This window comes from Myxine glutinosa, chromosome 3, assembly GCF_964187855.1.
Source record: "Myxine glutinosa chromosome 3, kmMyxGlut1.1, whole genome shotgun sequence".
NCBI lineage: Eukaryota > Metazoa > Chordata > Myxini > Myxiniformes > Myxinidae > Myxine > Myxine glutinosa.
In genome coordinates, this window is record NC_136263.1 from 219,671,923 (window position 1) to 219,694,160 (window position 22,238).

General features: G+C 45.8%; 1 long non-coding RNA gene across 5 annotated transcripts in view; it reads left to right on the forward strand.

The window, feature by feature from the left end:
• The window catches only part of LOC144891403 (uncharacterized), a 46,827-nt gene extending 29,666 nt beyond the window's left edge, over positions 1 to 17,161 (forward strand). The window contains exons 1-4 of one of the 5 annotated variants that reach the window (XR_013622934.1): positions 14,511 to 14,936; positions 15,172 to 15,271; positions 15,713 to 15,940; positions 16,059 to 17,161. This is a non-coding gene — a long non-coding RNA (uncharacterized LOC144891403). Of the gene's footprint in view, positions 1 to 14,267; positions 14,937 to 15,171; positions 15,272 to 15,712 lie in introns of those variants that run through there. The other 4 variants (XR_013622935.1, XR_013622937.1, XR_013622936.1 and 1 more) reach the window with 4 other exon arrangements.
• Positions 17,162 to 22,238: the final 5,077 nt, after the last annotated feature.

Below are 22,238 nucleotides of genomic sequence, written 5' to 3' on the forward strand. Positions count from 1 at the left end.
ACTCTCGTCTTCATTGCTGACCACACAATGTTGTCTAGCTGAGCCCAGATTGTATGTAATTAACTCATTTATGTGGAGTCACAAGGTGATTTAAACACAGCCACACACAAAGAACACAGTTGATGTGGGTCAACACACATGCAGCCTCTCTACTCTTTTATTTGGGTCAGGGCTGTGATTAAAGACATGTAGTGGAGTCATGTTTGTAAACATTGTTAAAGACATGCTACAGTGCATTGTTAAGGAAACAAGACAGATGGAAGCCTATACAAGAAATTTCTGTACTCTAGAAACACAAAAGATGGCTTAAAGGGTCTAGGAAAAGGGGATTATGCATGTTTGGTATTTATTGACAATATGAATGTAATGTTACATAAAATATGCATATGAAAAACACAAATGAATGGGTCACTTTGTTTCCTAATGGGATATGAATTTATATTTTAGACTGCCAGTATATATGAGCTTGTCTGAGTTGTTACTAGTGATTTAGTATAGTTTTTTTTATTATTTATATTTACAGAACTAAGACATTCTTTTCAAAGTATTGTGTTGAATCCAATATTTGCCTAGATAATTTCCAAATAAAATTATATAACAGACTGTGATAGATAATATTAAGTTGAAATTGGTACCATTGGATTCCTTGCCCCCAAAAACATACATTTAGATACCAGAATCAAGTCAATAGCTGCATTACGTCCAGAGATAATAGCAAATGTAGATTTCAAGTGGCGGCCATTTTGAAATCCAATATGGCGGACATAAAGAGAGAATTTCAAGTGGCCCAATATCTGAAAATGTTCGCAACATATTAATGTACATTTGTGCCAAATTTGGTGCTTGTATCACAAAATGCACAATTCTTTTGAATATTTGGGCTAAGCCGCCCCACTAATATATATATATATATATATATATATATATATATATATATACATATTGTTGTGGTTTTGAGAACCCCAAACTTTGTAAATACTTGTAAATAATATTCCATCATTTAACAGGTCAAAGGTAGCACCCATAGATAGGCCACAGCAACACGTAGGTCACCTTAGAAATCTCAGTTATTTCCTTATTATGTATCAGATAAGGCCGTGTTCCCAATAGTTGAATCTGCGTTGCATCAATTAAATAAGATAGGCCCCATTCGCTTCCTTCCAAACTCTCTCTCTCCCAATTCTATAAACGCGCCTTCACTTGCCAGCAGCGTTCGCTGCATTGAGCTGAAGTTTGCTCAAACAAACACCATTAACCACACGGTCAAGCTCGAGGAAGAAGGGGGCGGAGCACTGGGAACGAGGCGTGGCCCTGTCAAGTTGCCATCAAGGGCGGAGCCGGTGAGCCCTCGCCAACCAACTAGGGCTGAGGTGAGCTCACTGGCAGGCATGGTTTCGAAGGAAGTGCATTGATCTCAAAGCACTAGATATAAGCGCGCGCGAAAAGCCCTTTCACGAACTCGTTGGGAAAGGCGCTTCATGAACTTATTGATCGGGAGGCGCGCTCATTTCAAAGGACTGCGCAGGGGACCGTCGATGATACGGACTCGTTGGGAAAGGCGCTTTATGAACTTATTGATCGGGAGGCGCGCTTGTTTCAAAGGACTGCGCGGAGACGCTGATTGCACGAACTGCCTGTGATACGAGCCATTGATCGGGAGAGAGAGAGAGAGAGAGCTGGCACGAGCTACGTATTACGTACGCCGCATCCCAGTCCCCCCGATATATGTAACCCCGAGATATGTAAGGTCCGCTCTCGTCCGACGATACGCGCGAAGCTGTCTGCCGGGTTTCGCCCGCGGAACCGGAGCCTGGACTGGAGTGGACCGGAGCCGGATCCCATCGCCTGGACCATCTGCCTGGACCTTCCTCCCCTACCACGACAATCCCGTGTAAGTGTGTCTGTTCGTCCTGGGGTCGTAATAAGTTAAGACTGTATGGATAACCCTGCCCTGTGTCCTTTTGTTTCTTCTTCCTTGTATATTCCTTTCGTTTCCTCTTTGGTTTGTTAATAAATGTACCTTGTTCTTTCTTGGGTTTTCCCTACTCCAATCACCTCCATCCTTTCTTTCCATTGAGTACCTGTGGCACGATTTGGAAACCGCTCAGGATCGGGTTAGTCTTTGTTAATGGCTCGGGCCGCGGATTGCTAACCACTCGGCAATTTCCATCTTATCCGTGGTTCGAGCGGGAGTTATTTCCCTGCTTTACGGTCGGGTTAGTAAGTAAGTATTTGGGACTTCATTGACCAATCACCCTAGCTAATTCCGACCGGAAGGAGCGTCATAGCGTCCAGGATTGGCGGACGGTCAGCTTAAAAGACAAGGGGATTAACCCCCCCTTGATAAGGGGAGCGCCGACCCCCGAATCCGCAACAATTGGTGTCAGGAGTGGGATATGAAGCCCGAACCAAATTTTCCATCTGAACAAAAATTTGGTCGAAATTTTGAGCGGCCGAAATTTTTATTAAAAGATCCAAATTAAATCGTGCCATGGATAATCAAGGCGATCGGATGCCGGTGGGGGAAATAGAAGAGGAGCTAGAGGCAACCCAGGACCCCAGGGAAGAAGTGGGAGAGATGGAGGAGGAAAGCAATGAGGATGCGGTAGTGGGGGTTGCAGGCGCACAAAATGGCAGCTCCTCGCACATGGCGACGAGGGCCGCTCCCGCTGCGCTAATGGGGGTGGGCGACATGCAAGCCTTCATGGTGCAATTCATGGCAGAAATGAGAGAGATGGGGAACCAATCCAAAAGGTTCACTTCCGTTTCCGGTCTTGCTGGCGAGGGTTCGTTTATTCTCAGCTCTCCATGCTATCCATCGAAATCGAAGTTAAGTAATTGTTCCCATTTGTATTTTCGTTATAACTATTTATTTTATGGTGTATATATTGTCTCCTGACGAAGATTTTCGGTGCAAATCTTTCATACCTGTATTGAAAATCGTGTTAATTCGGGTCGTGTTTTGAGGCCTTATAGTTGTACAATGAACACTGTACAACCTTGAGGCTTTGTTTTTCTCTCAGCGGTCCGTGTTTTTGTGATCCAATAACTTTCGTTCTCTGTTAGGATTTCAAGATTTCAAGATTTCAAGCTTTCAAATTTCAAACTTTCTGTTAGTTCTCTGTTTTCCCAATCTTTTCACCCCATAGCCCTCTTCCTTGTGTAAATCACAACTCAAAAAAATCCAAAAAAAAAACATTTCCTTCTCTGTTCTCATTCGTTTATTCATTCTTATTCGTTCGTTCGTTCGTTCTTCGACCACGTGTTTCTCCCCCATTTCCCCAGATAGATTGTCAAATTTCAACTCGTTATTTTATCGTCCATGCGTTATTGTTTTGATTATAGTTACTTTTGGTTTGAATTTCCTGTAACTTGTAATTATTTAATCGTGTTCTGCTCTTCGTGTGCGGCCTTGTAGTTGTACCCCCGTCGGTGTTTGTTATCTTAATCGTGTTTTGCTTGGCTCTTAGTTTTTTTCCCTTCCACCCCGAACATAATACTCTGTCTAACGTTCTAAATCCCCACCTCCCCCCACCCCCCCCCCCCACCCCCAAAAACCAAACAAAAAAAAAAAAAAAAAAAACATTTATTTTCCTTTCTCCACGTGTACTGTTGACTCATCCTGTATTTTCTGTCCAGGTGTGCTGTTCGCCCCGCCCCCATTAACTCCTTGCCATCCACCGTTTGCCCTTCACGTGACTCGTGGTGGTCCCTCTCGGCTCTCCCCCCGTTGGTATTTTTGTGCACATAAGATTGTTCACGGTTCTGTTTAAATATTATTTAAATATGTATAACCTTTCCCCTTCAGTGTTTTACTCAGTGGTATTTTACAACACGCTGTTTTTCTTCCTATTTAAAAGGCTTTTCTCAATTTCCTCTCCAACTCATTCCACCTCAAAAAAAAGAAATTCAATATCTTATACGTCTCCCTCACTACATGGTCTAAATTCACATTCATTCCATCCCTCCTCCATCATTCTGAACCGGATTGCTAACTTGAAAATCACAACAAACCCAATTTGTTTTCAATGTTCGTCTTTCATTAATCATCCACTTTCTAAACTCCCCTCTTGCCCCTCCCATCCAAATCCCTCCCCTTGCACCTACACTCCTAAACTCCCCCCATGCCCCGCCACTCTTAAACTCCCCCCCTACCCCTCCACTCCTGAACTCCCCCCTTGCCCTTCCACTCCTGAACTCCCCCCTTGCCCTTCCCCTCCTAAACTCCCCCCTCACTCCTCCCCTTCAAAACTCCCCCCCAACCCCTCCCATTCAAATCTCCCCCCATACCATTCCTCTCCAATTCTCCCTCCTCCCCCCTCCTCCTCAAAGCTGCCTCCTCCCCACTTCGTCTCCCTTCTATCTCATACCTCCACCCCCCCCAACCTTCTTCTTTCCTCTGCCCCCCCTCAAACAACCCCTCTCTGTGCCTCATCCCTTCACCTTCAAACCTTTCATCCTCCTCATCCTTCCCCTTCTTGGAACTCTTCTGCAATCGCTGACACACTAACAACTGCTCTCCCTACCTCCCCCTCTCATCCTTCATCTTACCCTACTCCTCCCCTCCCCTGTCCTGTACCTGATGCTCCCCCTCTCTCTTCATTAACGGTATGGACCTCAAACATCCGGGGCCTTCGCTCAAACCTGACTGATCTATCCATACAGGTTGCTTCTGACAATCCAGACTTGATCTGCTTAACAGAGACTTTCCTCCTTCAAGATGTCTCTGATTCCTTAATATCTCTTCCTGGTTACTCCCTCCTCCGGTATGATAGACCTGAGCCTTGGCCTGGTGGTGGGGTGGCTATCTTTATCAAAAACTCTCTTCCTCACTCTCCTTGCACTGCCCTCTCTCCTCCTCACCCCCAGGAGTACCTCTGGCTACGTCTTCCTCTCCGCTCCCACCTTTTGTTCATATGTGTTCTGTACCGTCCCCCAAACAGTGATGACTCCATCTACATTTCACTGTCTGACAACATGGACCAACTTCTATCCACTCATCCCAACTCTCTCTTCCTCATATGTGGTGACTTCAATTGTCATCATGCCACCTGGTTGGGTGTGTGTTCCTCTCTCACCAGTCATGGCACCTCACCAAAGGACTTCTGTGACTCACTGGGATTGACACAATCTGTCAATTTCCCGACCCGGATCTCAGCCAATGGAGTATCTTCTCTTCTAGACTTGGTTATGACTAACTTCCCTGCTAATGTCTGCTGCTCTTCTTCTGCTCCAATCGGTTCTTCTGATCATGTGCTTGTCAAAGTGGACATCTCTCTGGCCATTCTCAGAGAGCCTCCTCAGCGTCGACGAGTCTGGCATTTCACTCAGGCCGACTGGGACGGTCTTCAAGCAGCCATCAATCATCTGGATTGGTCTCCCATCTCCACTGCCTCTGACATCAATTCTTCCTGGGAATTCTTCCAAAGCAAACTGATCTCTCTCATGCACAGATTTATCCCATCTCGCCTTCAGTTGTCTTACCCTTCCTCCCGTCCATGGTACACTGAATCTTGTGGTGAGGCAGTTGCCCTGAAACAACTTGCCTTTGCCTCTTGGAAGGCTAATCCAACTGAAGGAAATCTCAGTTCCTTCCACCAAGCTCGGAACAAGTGTGTGTCTACCCTCAGGAGTGCCAGGAAGCACTATCTCTCCTCACTCAAGAATGAACTCTCAAACCTGTCTCCTTCCTCCAAATCCTGGTGGCGTCTGGTCAAATCCGTTTCTGGTGTTTGTTCCCCCTCCATCCCCTCCCTTACCTCAAATGGCCACACAGTTGACATCGCACGTGACAAAGCCGAATGCCTCAACTCTGTGTTTGCCTCAAAATCCTTAGTCCCAAACCCATCTCTCTCTGTTCCCACCTTTCCCAGTCGAACCAAACTGCTCCTGGACTCTGTGACCTTCTCTCCTGACAAGGTGGAGGAGTTTTTGTCAAACCTCGACTCTGATTCTGCAACTGGACCAGATGGCATCAGCCCACGGGTCCTAAAATCCTGCTCTGCCGCTCTATCTCACCCTCTCTCTGTTCTTTTCACCCTATCCTTTGCTCAAGGTCATCTGCCAGCATCCTGGAAATCAGCAAACATTACCGCTTTACACAAAAAAGGTGCAAAAACAGATCCTTGCAACTACAGACCAATCAGCCTGCTCCCAATTATCAGCAAAGTCATGGAATCCATCATTGCTTCGGATATGAAATCTTTCCTCTTCTCCAATGGCTAGATTGGCCAATGGCCAAACCGCTGAGGATGATCTCTGATCATCAATTTGGTTTCAGACCAGGTCACTCTACTCTGGACATGCTGCTTCTGCTGTCTCAACAATGGATGGAGGTCCTCAATGCCAAACAGGAAATCAGAGCTGTCTCCCTTGACATATCACGTGCCTTCGATACGGTCTGGCACCCAGCTCTGCTCACCAAACTCTCCTCCTATGGTATCCATGGAAATCTCCATGCATGGCTTGCGGACTTCCTCTCTGGTCGTAGTCAACGTGTGGCACTGAATGGATTTCTCTCATCTCCCCTTCCCGTTCAGGCTGGAGTTCCCCAAGGCAGTGTGCTGGGCCTTGTGCTTTTTCTGGTCTTTATCAATGATCTCTCCGACTCTCTGGAAAATCCTCTGTATCTCTTTGCTGATGACTCCACTCTCTGCCGCTCCATTCCTCTTCCGTCAGATCGGCAGTCTGCAGCCTCCTCACTCTCTGAAGACCTGGACAAAATCACAGACTGGTCAAACATGTGGAACATGTCTTTCAATCCTGACAAATCTCACACTCTTACTATGTCTCTCCGAAAAGATCGACTGGACAACCCTCCCATCTACTTTCTCAACAATCCTCTCCAAGAAGTTCTGTCGCTCAAGCTTTTGGGACTCACCATCTGCCATGATCTTTCTTGGGAAAACCACATTTCCAAGCTGGCCTCCAAAGCCAGTCGCCGACTGGGCATCCTCCGTCGTGCGAAGTCCTTCCTCGGCACACCTGAGCTCCTCACCACATACAAGGCTTTCATCCGCAGCTCAATGGAATACTGTTCTCCCCTATGGGCTGGTGCTCCTGCCTCACACCTGGCTCGGCTTCACGCTGTTGAATCCAAAGCTTTCAGAATCATTGGAATCTCCCGCGATGAAGCTATCTCTGAGGGCCTTTCACTCACTCACCGCAGGCAGGTAGGTGGTCTTTCTGTCTTCTACCGACTCCTCTCCGGCCTTGCTCCCCCAGCTCTCTCTGTGCTCTGTCCCCCAAATATTCCTACAGGTCACACAAGATCTGCCAGCCACCCTCTGATGGTTAAACTGCCGAAATCTCGGCTCTCTGCTCACCTTCACTCTTTCATTCCTCTTTTCTCCCGCCTCTGGAACAAACTCCCACACTCACTTCAATCACACTCCTCCCTCCAGGTCTTCAAAACAGCTGTTCACCACCATCTCTTATCTTCCCCCATCCAAAACCTTGATCTTTTCTACCCCCACTAATTCACCCCAGATCCACCTTGTTTGAAATTCCAACTTCTTTCCTGGAAGTCTTGGCAGTGTCCATATGTTTTATACCTCTCCCACCCCACCCCCCCCTTCCCATGCCTCCTCCCCAAAGCCCTCTCCCTCCCACAGTTCTCTCGATGTCTCCATGTCTCTCGGTCCCTGCTCTCAAATGTTGTGTTTGTGTCCTTCCCCCTCTCTCCCCATCTTGTCTACCGCTCCCGATGTTATTTGTTTTGTGTGTCTGTTTGTCTTTCTGTGTGATTAATGTTCGCTCTTTCACGAGCCTAGATCTTGTATACAAAAAAAAAGAAAAAAAAGAAAAAAAAAAGAAAGAAATGGACGCCCAAAAGAATGAAATAAATGAATTACTTGGAAGCATGGACATCCAAGAGGAAAAAATGGATACCCAAGGGGAGTTAATAAAAAAGATGGGCGAGGACATAGACCGCAGGTCAAGCGGGAGGGGCACACGGGTATGCGATGGGGTAGCGCGACTTGAGAAGCACGGGGAAAGCGAGGCTGAGCAAGGCGCAGTTAAGTGGATCGGGGTAGAGATCGCGACCCAGGGTATGGGGAAGCCGGCGACCGCCGAAGTAGAGAATTTTATTTTATTAGCAGCAGCGGTCGTCGACGAAAAATTATATAAAATCAAACAAATAGTGGATATTGAAATTGGAGAGACGGCAGAGGTAGAGCATGAATTGGAGGGAGAAACGGAATATGCTCAAAGTCTGTATTCACATCGTGATGCCGTGCTTAACCAAATGGAAGTTTGCAGGTGGTGGAGCGAAGAGGAGGAAGCGCCAAGGTGAGAAGGGCTGTATATGGTGCTAAGGGATTTTGCGGGAAAGTGTTTAGCGCAAAAATAATTTTCACGTGCTTGGGATCCCAGCGTACCCCGGGCGTGTGTGGAAGGTCCGTGGTGCTCTGTGCGAGTGGAAATGGCGCGCGTGTGCGAGCGGCGCCGGAGCGCGAGTGTGTTGCCGAGTGTGAAAGCGAATGCACATCGGAGTGTATGTGTGATGAATGTGATACAGAGAGTGAGTTGGTTGTGGCGAGTGTGCAAGGTGGCACACCTGAGTTGGTTGTAGAGAGTGTGTGGGAGAGCACACCAGAGCGCGTTATTGGGTGGATGCAGAAGTGCACACCCGTGGGTAGGTGTGCGCTGAATGGGTGGATGCAAGAGTGCACCCCCATGAGTGGTACGGAGTACACACCGAGGGAGAGTGCACATGAGAGGTGTGTAACGGAGTGTGTGAGTGTGCCTGGGTGGTGTGCACAAGAGCATGCGGTGATCGAATGCGTGAGTTGTATGAGAGGCGTTGGAGTGCCGAGATGTACGAGTGTAGAACGGAACGCGTGGTGTGAGAATGCAATCCGAGCATCGACGTTGACCGGTGCAGCGGTTAGGCCGACATATAGCCGACGCGAGCTCTCGGGGCGTGGTGCGCTTTGTGTGCAGCGGGGCCCGGCCGGGATCGTAGCTGCGTCGCTCCTGCATGGAGCGCCGTGCACGATTCTGGCCAGGGCCCGCCCTGTATGGTCGGTGCCGCGTCGTTCAGGCGATCGGCGTGATTCCGGGGGAGAAGGGCCAGGTCGGACCTGCGCCCCCTGGCGGGGGTGGTGCTCCGACCGGGTGAGGTGGGGTCATCGGGCCGGCAGCCACAAGGCTCTGCGCCGGAATGGACCATGGAATCTCGGTCCGACAAAACCTCCTCCCCTGAATCTGAATGCCGGACGGACCCAGCCTACAGGAGACAGACCATCACATGCATTACTCGGCTTTTCGAAGCTGAGCTATAAAAAAAATGTATCTCCCCGAGAGGCTCATAGTACAGTGGACTGGATAGCGATAGTAATGGCAAATGGTATACGGTGGAGAGGGGTGGTAGATCTACCATCCCTCACATCGTATCTTTGGGCACATGAGCTTTAGTTTATGGGATGGCAGTGAAAACTAGCCCAGGAGGGTTAGGATAACCGATAGAATTTAGAAAGATGACCATAGGATAGGTGACACAAGATTTAAGTAGTGACATTGTACAGGTAGTGGGGACATAGCCAGGTTAGATGGTTGATAACGACGAGGGATGTGCAGTAGTATAAAGGGATGACGTGGAAGCACTAATCTTAGAAGGGCAATAGATAGCCAGATGATGCTGTGTGTATGAGCTTTAAGTTGCGGATGAAATGAGGAGTTGCGAAGCAATGCTCGAGAGAGGTGTGTGTGTGTGTGTGTGTGTGTGTGTGTGAAACTGTATGAGCAGAGTAATGTGTACAAGTGTAAGGTATTGAGTGATTGCCTTGCATAGGGTGCAAGTGCATGAATGGTGAGAGCACAAGAGTGTGCAAGAGAACTTGGTGATATGGAATGGATGGGCTGGAATAAATGGTCTGGAATGAATGGTGTGGAGTGGGAGTGTGGAATACGTGGAGTGGAGTGTATGGTGCGAAGGAGTGGATGGGGGAAGGATGGACCCCTTCACGAGTACCCGGGGAGGGTAATTTAAAAGTAGGTAGAGGTAGTAGGTAAATTGTGGTAAGATATTGACATCTGTGGTGCGAAAGTAGCAGAGTACTGCTTGGATGGGTGCATGAGTAGAGTGAAATGGCTGGGCGTGTGGCCTGTTAGTAAGAATGGTTGAATGGGCACTCCGCCACTGGTAGTCTGTCGGCCAGGTGAGAACGCAGGTAGGCTGTGGGAGCCCGTTAGAGTTCAATGGGGCCCGAGGATCCAGAGGAAGGACCCGGGTAGCCCAGCACCCGAGAGGGCGGTAGCGGGGTAAGGGAGCCAGAGGGCCTTCCCTAGATAGGTTCGGGTGAGGAGCAGGTAAGCTCGGGTGGCAACGTTCAGTGGCGGAGGTGTGCAGGTGAGCGGACCTGCTGGTGAGCCACACGACCAAGCCCTGAAATTGTGCGAGGGCACAGGTTGAAATCTCGGGGGAGTGAGACCCCAAATTGGTGAGCACCACAGTATGTTCAATGGGAATTGGTTTTTAGAACCGCATAGAGTAAAGATGGCCAATGGATTGGCAGGGAAAGACCCCGGGTAGTGTAAAAGGTTAATGTCATTTAGAAGTATAGCTAGGATGAAAGTCTCTTCGCAACATCCGCATCCACTCGCCTAAGGTGATAAGACTCCACACCATGGTTTGTGCAAACATTTGGAATGTAAGACGCATCTCGACGTGATTTGACATTGTTTGTGATTCCATCCCTTCCTTCTTGGGAGGGATTGGGGATGAATTTGGCATTAGAGGGAATGGGGAAGACAAGACGTAGTGACGAATTTGTGGATTTGTAAATTGTGTAAATACGCGTAAAGGCAAGGGTAGGATAGGTGACATGGGGGGGTGACGTACGGATAGGGACGAGCTTTCTTAGCTCGCTCTCCCGCGCCCTTCATGTCTGCATTGCGGTGACGTACGGATAGGGACGAGCTTTCTTAGCTCGCTCTCCCGCGCCCTTCATGTCTGCATTGCTTCGTATTGATGTGTACCCTTGCGCCCCTGCCCGCTGATCTGCTTGTCCTTCCTTCCCCACTCACGGACCATTGTTATTTTGTGCCCGGGTGGGGGGGGGGGGGTGGGAGTGTGCAGGTGACCACAGTTGTGCGCCCGCGCCTTTGCTGCCTCCGGCCTGCACTGATGCACCATATGGACCACACGTTCTGTGGCACAGCACCACCTTATGGACCACACGTACTGTGGCCTGGCACGTCTGCTGGGACCGGCCACTGTTGCCAGCGGCGTCTGGTTGCGGACCACTGTGTTCTCAGAGTGGCCACCATGCCATGCAGGTGGACCACCTACGTTGGCCCTGCTGGCCAGAAATAACAAAAAGTGGATGCGCGTTGTGCCCTTTCTTATTATTAAATAGACAGCAAGATGAACATCAAGACAACCAGAAGCATCGGCCCAGCAGACAAGCAAGAAGACATCAGACATCATTGATTATTTTAAAATGTATTTTTGTGTGTATTTTCATGATGGTGCTTTTTGTGCTTTTGGTGCATTTTTATTATTGGTGCATATTGGTGCATATGGTATGGTGTATCAGTGCAGTGCAGTGTGGTATTTTTCCTCTTTTCAAAAGGTTCTGCTTTTCCCACAAAAGACAGGTCCTGGGTGACAGTTTGTAAATAATTAGTGTTTTTGTAAATAATGCTCCCCACCGGCTTAAATGTGTAGTTTCAGAATAATTACGCAATTCGGTTAGTCTGTGGGCATGAGTCAGTTAGATAGGATGCAACGCAGCAGGCGGGACATATTTAGTGTTAGAACTGTCGCACTCAGGATGAGGTTAAAAGTAGAGGGTAACCACACCGAAGTGTCACACTAAGTTAAAGTTGTTTCGGCCCGGACGGGCCTGGAGGAAAGGAGGGTGCAGTGTTGCGGTTTTGAGAACCCCTCACTTTGTAAATACTTGTAAATAATATTCCATCATTTAAAAGGTCAAAGGTAGCACCCATAGATAGGCCACAGCAACACGTAGGTCACCTTAGAAATCTCAGTTATTTCCTTATTATGTGTCAGATAAGGCCATGTTCCCAATAGTTGAATCTGCGTTGCACCAATTAAATAAGATAGGCCGCATTCGCTTCCTTTCCAATCTCTCTCTCCCAATTCTATAAACGCGCCTTCACTTGCCAGCAGCGTTCACTGCGTTGAGCTGAAGTTTGCTCAAACAAACGCCATTAACCACGCGGTCAAGCTCGAGGAAGAAGGGGGCGGAGCGCCGGGAACGAGGCATGGCCCTGTCAACTTGCCATCAAGGGTGAGGCTGGTGAACCCTCGCCAACCAACCAGGGCTGAGGTGAGCTCACTGGCGGGCGTGGTTTTGAAGTACGCGCATTGATCTCAAAGCGCGATATATAAGCGCGCGCGAAAAGCCCTTTCAGGAACTCATTGGGAAAGGCGCTTCATGAACTTATTGATCGGGAGGCGCGCTTGTTTCAAAGGACTGTGCAGGGGACCGTCGATGATACGGACTCATTGGAAAAGGCGCTTTATGAACTTATTGATCGGGAGGCGCGCTTGTTTCAAAGGACTGCGTGGAGACGCTGATTGCATGAACTGCCTGTGATACGAGCCATTGATCGAGAGAGAGAGAGAGAGCTGGCACGAGCTACGTATTACGTACGCCGCATCCCAGTCCCCCGATATATGTAACCCCGAGATATGTAAAGTCCGCTCGCATCCGACGATACGTGCGAAGCTGCCTGCCGGGTTTCACCCGCGGAACCGGTGCCTGGACTGGAGTGGACCGGAGCCGGATACCATCGCCTGGACCATCTGCCTGGACCTTCCTCCCCTACCACTACAATCCCGTGTGAGTGTGTCTGTTCGTCCTGGGGTCGTAATAAGTTAAGACTGTATAGATAAGCCTGCCCTGTGTCCTTTTGTTTCTTCTTCCTTGTATATTCCTTTCGTTTCCTCTTTGGTTTGTTAATAAATGTACCTTGTTCTTTCTTGGTTTTTCCCTACACCGATCGCCTCCATCCTTTCTTTCCATTGAGTACCTGTGGCACGATTTGGAAACCGTTGAGGATCGGGTTAGTCTTTGTTAATGGCTCGGGCCGCGGATTGCTAACCGCTCGGCAATTTCCATCTTATCCATGGTTCGAGCGGGAGTTATTTCCCTGCTTTACAGTCGGGTTAGTAAGTAGGTATTTGGGACTTCATTGACCAATCACCCTAGCTAATTCCGACCGGAAGGAGCGTCATAGCTTCCAGGATTTGGGGACGGCCAGCTTAAACTCAAGGGGATTAACCTCCCCCCCCCCCCCTTGATAAGGGGAGCGCCGACCCCTGAATCCGCAACATGCTTACCGTCATCGCTTCTGCCGCTCCACCTCGAATCCGCCCCGATCCTCCTCTGCCTGCCTCGTGTTAACTCGCCCAATATGAACCAACGTTAACAAACTGTATTGAGGCTATAGACGTAGGATGACCGGTGGCAGTAGGGCCTATTTTCCTGGCTTTACACAACGCAGAACTAACATAGGAAATGGCCTATTCTCACACATACTAAGAAATAACTACACTACAAATGAGGCGACATGTTGGTTGTTTGACTATCTATGGGGGGCAAATCTTTAACATTTATTGAACTCTCTGTACAAACCTTGAAACCGTTACAATATATATATATATATAGATATATACATACACACACAATTGTACTTGTTGTACTATACACACAAGTACAACCTACCATCTCCTGTGTGGGAAGCATTTTGCCTGGACTCCTTACCTTAAACAAACACTTAATACTAGTTAAGAAACACTTGATACAAAATGTAAATATACGCAACATCTAGGGCCTTAATCAAATTACTGCCTTTAAAGGGCCTTAAAAGTGCTCGGCAATACGGCATCACGCTTCAGGTCAGGGAAGATGGCACGGTCTTGCACATTCCTAATGGGATAGTTATAGGGATGGACCATGGACAGGTATTCTATGCAAGTCAGACAAAAGTATGTCGCAGGTGCGGTCAACTGAGTCATATTGTTTCTGGGTGCAAAGAAGAGTTTTGCTCCAAGTGTGGCCACTTGGGACATTTGAGGGAGCGCTGCACTGCCCAGGTGTAGTGCAACCTTTGTGTTGCAGCTGGACACACCTGCCGCTCCTGCCCGCAGAGTTATGATAGTAAGATGCATTGCGTGCATTTGCGGGTGAAAGTGGGGTGTTGCCCCCTGGATAAAATGAGGGAACGGTTGTTGTGCCTGTTGTCTCTTACTAGTTCCTCCACGCCCTCCCTCCTCCCACCATACCTAACAGGATAAGGAGGAAGTGGAAGGAGTGGTGGAAGAGAGGACAGCAAGCCGGAGGAGGATGAGGAGGAGAAAGAGGAGGAGAAAGAGGAGGAGAAAGAGGAGAAAGAGGAGGAGAAAGAGGAGAAGAAAGAGGAGGAGAAAGAGGTGGAGAAAGAGGAGGAGAAAGAGGAGGAGATTACTTCCATCTCCTGCAGATCAGGACTTGGATGTGGTTATGTCAGGCGCTGGGCCCAGTGAGGTAGGAGGAGAGGACTTGATGAAATAAGTGGTTGACCTGGTGGCGGGGCCAGTGGAAGTAACTTACATGCAAGATACCCTGCTGCCGGAAGCTGAAAGTGATGGCTCCTCCTCTGGTTACGAAGTCTTAGGGAAGTTGCATGTGATGTCATCGTCTTAGTCACGTGACCGCTTGGGTGGCAAAACATTGCTTCTGCCACCAAACTTAATGGCGGCAATTTGAAACTCGTCTCAAATATAAATTGCCCCCGACACGATGGTAAAGAGTTGTTGTGCTGTCGGATGTACAGCCCGATCTCATAAGGGATCGGGCTTGTCATTCTACCGTTTTCCGGATGACACAACACGCTAAAACGACTGTGGAAAGCGGCGCTGAGTAGGAAAGACTGGGAGCTGACCCCCCACAGCTACGTCTGCAGCCATCACTTCGTCACCGGTAATACACCCGTGTTGCGTTTATTCTGCTATAATTTCAAAAGTATGTGATATCTTCAGTGTGATGAGGTATGTTGTAATTAACAATAACATGCGTATATTCCGACAGAAAATTGCACCAATTTAAAACACATCCGACCTACAAAGGTGCCATACCCACGCTGGGATTTCCGCGATGTCAACGTGAACAAAGGGTAAAGGGAGGTAACTACACTCACATTTTGATTTATTTGCAGGCACAAGAAGATTTGATCCAACCCACCCAGATTATGTTCCAACTATATTCAGCAATGCTACTCCATTCGCACAGGAGAAAATAGCCAAAAGCATGGACAGGTGAGAAGTAGCCTTGACTTTTGTAAATATTGTGTAATTTTGTAGATCTAGGCCGAAATGAAATTGTTTTGCCTCGAAACCTAAAATACATTATAATCTAATTTGAAGAATCTGCATCGTCTGTTTTAATTTGCAATAATGGAAAATACAAGAGATTTTTCTGTACCTGCATAGTCTATTTAAATATTCCTGGAAGCAACTTTGTAGAAATTTAGCATTGAGTTTAAAATTGTTCAAATTTATACAAGGTGACTAATTTGGATGCCAAACAAATAGACCTTTGAAATACACTTATTAATTAATTTATTATATCAAATCGCAAATGCCGACTTTTCCTCAGCAGTTTTTCGGTAGAGCCTTTATTTTAAATTCATAGATTAATTTCTTAACCACACTATATAGTATCTGAAGTACATGAATTTCATCTTATATTAATTATAGATACAATAACGTGCAAGAGCGACGTGGGAAGCGAGAGGAGTCCATGAAGAGGCGAGTAGCAGCTGGTGCTCTCATGGTACTCACTCACCTAGAGGATGATGTCGAAGATCTTTATGATGAAACTTGCACATCTGTGGCATGCCAAACAGAATTGACCATGAAGGACATCAGCGAGTTGGAAACAAGATCTTCCTTTGACTTCAATTCATTGAGAAAGGAAAATGAAGAGTATGTGAAAAGCATTAACAAATTGTCTGTAAGTGGGAAAAGCTTTCAGGTTGATGAGAAGAAGGTTTTGTTCTGCACCGGTTTGCCTCATTTTGCGACTTTAATGTGCCTCTTGCAGATACTGTATCCATGTGTGGAAGATTTTCAATCTCGGATTTTGACAAATTTCCAGCAGCTGATGATTGTATTAATGAGACTGCGACTGAATTTAAAGGGTGAAGATCTTGCATACAGATTTGGCATTAGTCCTTCTATATCTAGAATTTTCAGGAAGTGGATTCATGTTTTGTACATAAGACTGAGACCCTTGATAAGATCACCTACTCATGCTGAACTGAGGTGTACCCTGCCATTAGAGTTCCAGAGATGTTTCAGGAATTGTGTGTGCATTTTGGACTGTTCAGAGGTGTTTATTGAAAAACCGTCCGATTATAAAGCTCGAGCGCAGACTTGGAGCAGCTACAAACAGCACAACACTGTTAAGTTTATTATAGCAATTACCCCCCAAGGTAGTATTTCTTACATTTCCAAAGGATGGGGTGGACGAGTCTCAGACAAAACTGTGGAATCCTGAATAATTTTCTACCTGGGGACGTTATTCCAGCAGACCGAGGATTCACTATTGAAGATTCTGTTGGCATTTATTGTGCCGAATTGAAAATTCCAGCATTCACTGAGGGGAGAAAACAGCGATCACGACGAGAAGTTGATGAAACACGAGAAATTGCTCATGTTCGCATCCATGTTGAGCGCGTGATCGGACAGTGGAAACAAAAGTACACCATGATGGAAGGACCAATACCTATCTCTTTAGTATGTGGTGATGCACATACTCATACACATGATGATGCACATACACACATACACATGTGTGATGCACATACACATTGCCTTTAACAAAATGGCCGTTGTGTGTGCTGCTTCATGCAATATGTGTCCATCTGTTGTACCCTTTGATTGATGATTTAATATATGCATGATATTCTCTCTGGCACATCCAAACACAACACTGTTTACAAAATATCAATTATTATTATTATTAATGTTCAACATGTCAAACTTCTTTCAGCATTAAACTGACCAGATACATATTTCATGATGTTCTGTGAAACCTTTTATGTAATATCAAGGTGGTCTGAAAATGTAGCATTTCATTTTGAAACTTTTTCTTTACCAAGACTTGTTTAACATGAAAATTAATAAATATTATTGGTTCGATAATTGACCCTATTCAGTTCTTGTTCTCTGTTTGCAAGGCAAAGATAAACAACACACAACACAACACAACAATACAACACAACACAAATAAAACGTAGCCATTGTTTACTGATTTTTAGTCTCTGAATATATTTTCATATCATTTGAAAAATAAAAACAAAAATTACAACAGCAAGTAGTCTATCGAAAGTACTCAATTCTCAAGATATCTCTACCTTTGACTCACCTTTGCTGTCAGCACTCGGATGCTGTTATCAGTCCGAACACAAAGCACATCTGACACGAAACCAGCTACAAAATATTTATAAGCGTCCAGGCTCTTGTATACTCGAAGCGTCTCGCGGGTGTATGGACTAACAGTGCTGTCAATGAAAAAGTTGTATATGTCCGGGTAGGAAACGTTAGGAAAAACATCGTGATCCTTGGACCATTGTGTAACTGCTGTCGCGTACGGGTCCACAGGCAGATGACACGGCCTCAGTTTCTCGCAATACCGCCTCAACGGGCAAGCTACGGGCGTAAACTGACAGGTCCGTCTGATCAAACAACAGCTTTCCCGCCATGTTGTTTATGCCACCCAAAATGGCGGCCGGAACCGGTTGCCATGGACGACGCTCACGTCATGCAAGGCCTCTATTGATCAAGGTCAATAGACTAAAACAAGCACCAGAGGGGCTGGGATGAAGGAAAGACTCTTCCGGATAAGGCTCCACAGGGCAAGAATACAAAAGCTGCAAAGATCAAGGCACCTGTGGGGCACAAAGCACAAACACACAAAGCGTAATGGCGGCTCATATAGGTCTAAAATAATGTCTACTCGGGGATGGCATTGGCCGCATGGGATGGGGAGTGGAGTGGGGTTTACAACACCCAATCCTTCCCTGCTCATTGCCTTTCTCGTTCCCCCAGAGCAAATCCCCCCCCCCTCCTCCTCTGGTGGTGGCTGTGGCCGACCCGACAGGCACATTGGAATCATGAAAGTAGTCCAGAAATAGTAGATTAAATAAAGCAAAATAAATAAATAAAATTTCACAAAAAATCTTAATAAACTGTTTCATGAAGTGGATTTCAGATCTATCAGAGCACGAAGCAGACTTTGACGCTTGCACATCCTCTATAACCCAATCACACATTTCAAATGATTCTCACACAATAAAATGGGTTTCTCTTCTCCAATTTGTAATTCAAAGCATTGCCGAGGAATCCATTTCCACCGAAACCCTTACCGTGTGCTCGTTATCCGTTCGTTCTTCGTGAACACGAGGAAACGCAGACGCAGGAGGCCTTCATTCGGCCTTACGACACATATCCATAATCGCCACACAGGTGGACCGTACCGAGTGCGTAAAAGATTAACTTGTAAAAAGTTCGCGCCACACTTAACCACAAGTTTCACGTAATACGAGGACTGAGTCACCTACTGAAATCAACGACACCTGCACTCCACGTTGTGTTTTTATTCAAATAACTTTATCATTTGACATTTAGAACCCCGTGAGCTCGGTAGATAAGGTGAGCTCTTCGTCTGGAGAATAAGATTTTTGAAGAATAATACGAAGTCCGCCATTTTGACCTACTTCGGGTCACGTGACCAGAAGGAGCTTTGCAATCCCCGTTACCAGTCAGGAGCGGAACCTTGCTGCCAAGTTTCAACCCGATCGGCGCAGCGGTTTGGCCGGAGGAGACGGACGGTGCACGATGACAATACCTTTTCTATCTGGAATATAAGCTAAAAAGAATAACAGTCATCAAAATCATAATCATAACAATCCTCATAATAATCATCACTGCAGCACGCTCTTAACAAGAAGTCGACGCAGTTCCTGGGCACGGGTTATGTTGCGACGTTTGTCGTTAACTTACCGGTTATCATTTAGAGCAGCAATGGTTCAGGGTCCTGGCGATAACTCCACGGGGGACACTAACGTGCACAAACACCCACTGTGCTGCCAGATATGTCTTCCAGCTCATAGTCTTCGTCATGATGAACGTGTCGATGCGTCGCCCTGCATGTGAAACACAAGGGTTTATAGGTGCGTTCACAAACACTATGGTTTATAGGTGCGTTAACATTCAAACACAAGGGCTTAAAGGTGCGTTCACAAACACAAGGGTTTATACGTGCGTTCACATTCAAACACAAGGGCTTACAGGTGAGTTCACATTCAAACACAAGGGTTTATAGGTGTGTTCACAAACACAAGGGTTTATAGGTACGTTAACATTCAAACACAAGGGTTTATAGGTGCATTCACATTCAAACACAAGGGTTTATAGGTGTGTTCACATTCAAACCCAAGGGTTTATAGGTGCATTCACATTCAAACACAAGGATTTATAGGTGCGCTCACATTCAAATACAAAGGTTTATCGGTGCATTCACAAGCACAAGGGTTTATAGGTACTTTGACAATCAAACACAAGGGTTTATAGGTGCGTTCACATTCAAATACAAGGGTTTATAGGTGGGTTCACATTCAAACACAAGGGTTTATAGGTGCGTTCACAAACACAAGGGTTTATAAGTGTGTTCACATTCAAACACAAGGGCTAATAGGTGCATTCACAAACACAAGGGATTATAAGTGCATTCACATTCAAACACAAGGGTTTATAGGTGCGTTAACATTCAAACACAAAGGTTTATAGGTGCGCTCACAAACACAAGGGTTTATAAGTGCGTTCACATTCAAATACAAGGGTTTATAGGTGCGTTCACATTCAAACACAAGGGTTTATAGGTGGGTTCACATTCAAACACAAGGGTTTATAGGTGTGTTCACAAACACAAGGGTTTATAGGTACGTTAACATTCAAACACAAGGGTTTATAGGTGCGTTCACAAACACAAGGGTTTATAGGTGCATTCACATTCAAACACAAGGGTTTATAGGTGTGTTCACATTCAAACCCAAGGGTTTATAGGTGCATTCACATTCAAACAAGGATTTATAGGTGCGCTCACATTCAAATACAAAGGTTTATCGGTGCATTCACAAGCACAAGGGTTTATAGGTACTTTGACAATCAAACACAAGGGTTTATAGGTGCGTTCACATTCAAATACAAGGGTTTATAGGTGGGTTCACATTCAAACACAAGGGTTTATAGGTGCATTCACATTCAAACACAAGGGTTTATAGGTGTGTTCACATTCAAACCCAAGGGTTTATAGGTGCATTCACATTCAAACAAGGATTTATAGGTGCGCTCACATTCAAATACAAAGGTTTATCGGTGCATTCACAAGCACAAGGGTTTATAGGTACTTTGACAATCAAAGACAAGGGTTTATAGGTGCGTTCACATTCAAATACAAGGGTTTATAGGTGGGTTCACATTCAAACACAAGGGTTTATAGGTGCGTTCACAAACACAAGGGTTTATAAGTGTGTTCACATTCAAACACAAGGGCTAATAGGTGCATTCACAAACACAAGGGATTATAAGTGCATTCACATTCAAACACAAGGGTTTATAGGTGCGTTAACATTCAAACACAAAGGTTTATAGGTGCGCTCACAAACACAAGGGTTTATAAGTGCGTTCACATTCAAATACAAGGGTTTATAGGTGCGTTCACATTCAAACACAAGGGTTTATAGGTGGGTTCACATTCAAACACAAGGGTTTATAGGTGTGTTCACAAACACAAGGGTTTATAGGTACGTTAACATTCAAACACAAGGGTTTATAGGTGCGTTCACAAACACAAGGGTTTATAGGTGCATTCACATTCAAACACAAGGGTTTATAGGTGTGTTCACATTCAAACCCAAGGGTTTATAGGTGCATTCACATTCAAACAAGGATTTATAGGTGCGCTCACATTCAAATACAAAGGTTTATCGGTGCATTCACAAGCACAAGGGTTTATAGGTACTTTGACAATCAAACACAAGGGTTTATAGGTGCGTTCACATTCAAATACAAGGGTTTATAGGTGGGTTCACATTCAAACACAAGGGTTTATAGGTGCATTCACATTCAAACACAAGGGTTTATAGGTGTGTTCACATTCAAACCCAAGGGTTTATAGGTGCATTCACATTCAAACAAGGATTTATAGGTGCGCTCACATTCAAATACAAAGGTTTATCGGTGCATTCACAAGCACAAGGGTTTATAGGTACTTTGACAATCAAAGACAAGGGTTTATAGGTGCGTTCACATTCAAATACAAGGGTTTATAGGTGGGTTCACATTCAAACACAAGGGTTTATTGGTGCGTTCACAAACACAAGGGTTTATAAGTGCGTTCACATTCAAACACAAGGGCTAATAGGTGCATTCACAAACACAAGGGATTATAAGTGCATTCACATTCAAACACAAGGGTTTATAGGTGCGTTAACATTCAAACACAAAGGTTTATAGGTGCGTTCACATTCAAACACAAGGGTTTATAGGTGCATTCACAAACACAAGGGTTTTTAGTACGTTCACATTCAAACACAAGGGTTTATAGGTGCGTTATCATTCAAACACAAGGGCTTATAGGTGCGTTAACATTCAAACACAAAGGTTTATGGGTGCATTCACAAACACAGGGGTTTATAAGGGCGTTCACATTCAAACACAAGGGTTTATAGGTGTGTTAACATTCAAACACAAAGGTTTATAGGTGCGTTCACAAACACTAGGGTTTATAGGTGCGTTCACATTCAAACACAAGGGTTTATAGGTGCGTTCACATTCAAATACAAGGGTCTATAGGTGCATTAACATTCAAACACAAAGGTTTATAGGTGCGTTCACATTCAAATACAAGGGTTTATAGGTGTGTTAACATTCAAACACAAGGGTTTATAGGTACTTTGACATTCAAACACAAGGGTTTAGAGGAGCATTCACATTCAAACACAAGGGTTTATAGGTGCGTTCACATTCAAACACAAGGATTTATATGTGCGTTCACAAACACAAGGGTTTCTACATGCGTTCACAAACACAAGGCTTTATAGGTGGGTTCTCAGTCAAACACAAGGGTTTATAGGTGGGTTCACATTCAAACACAAGGGTTTATAAGTGCATTAACATTCAAACACAATGGTTTATAGGGGTTCACATTCAAACACAA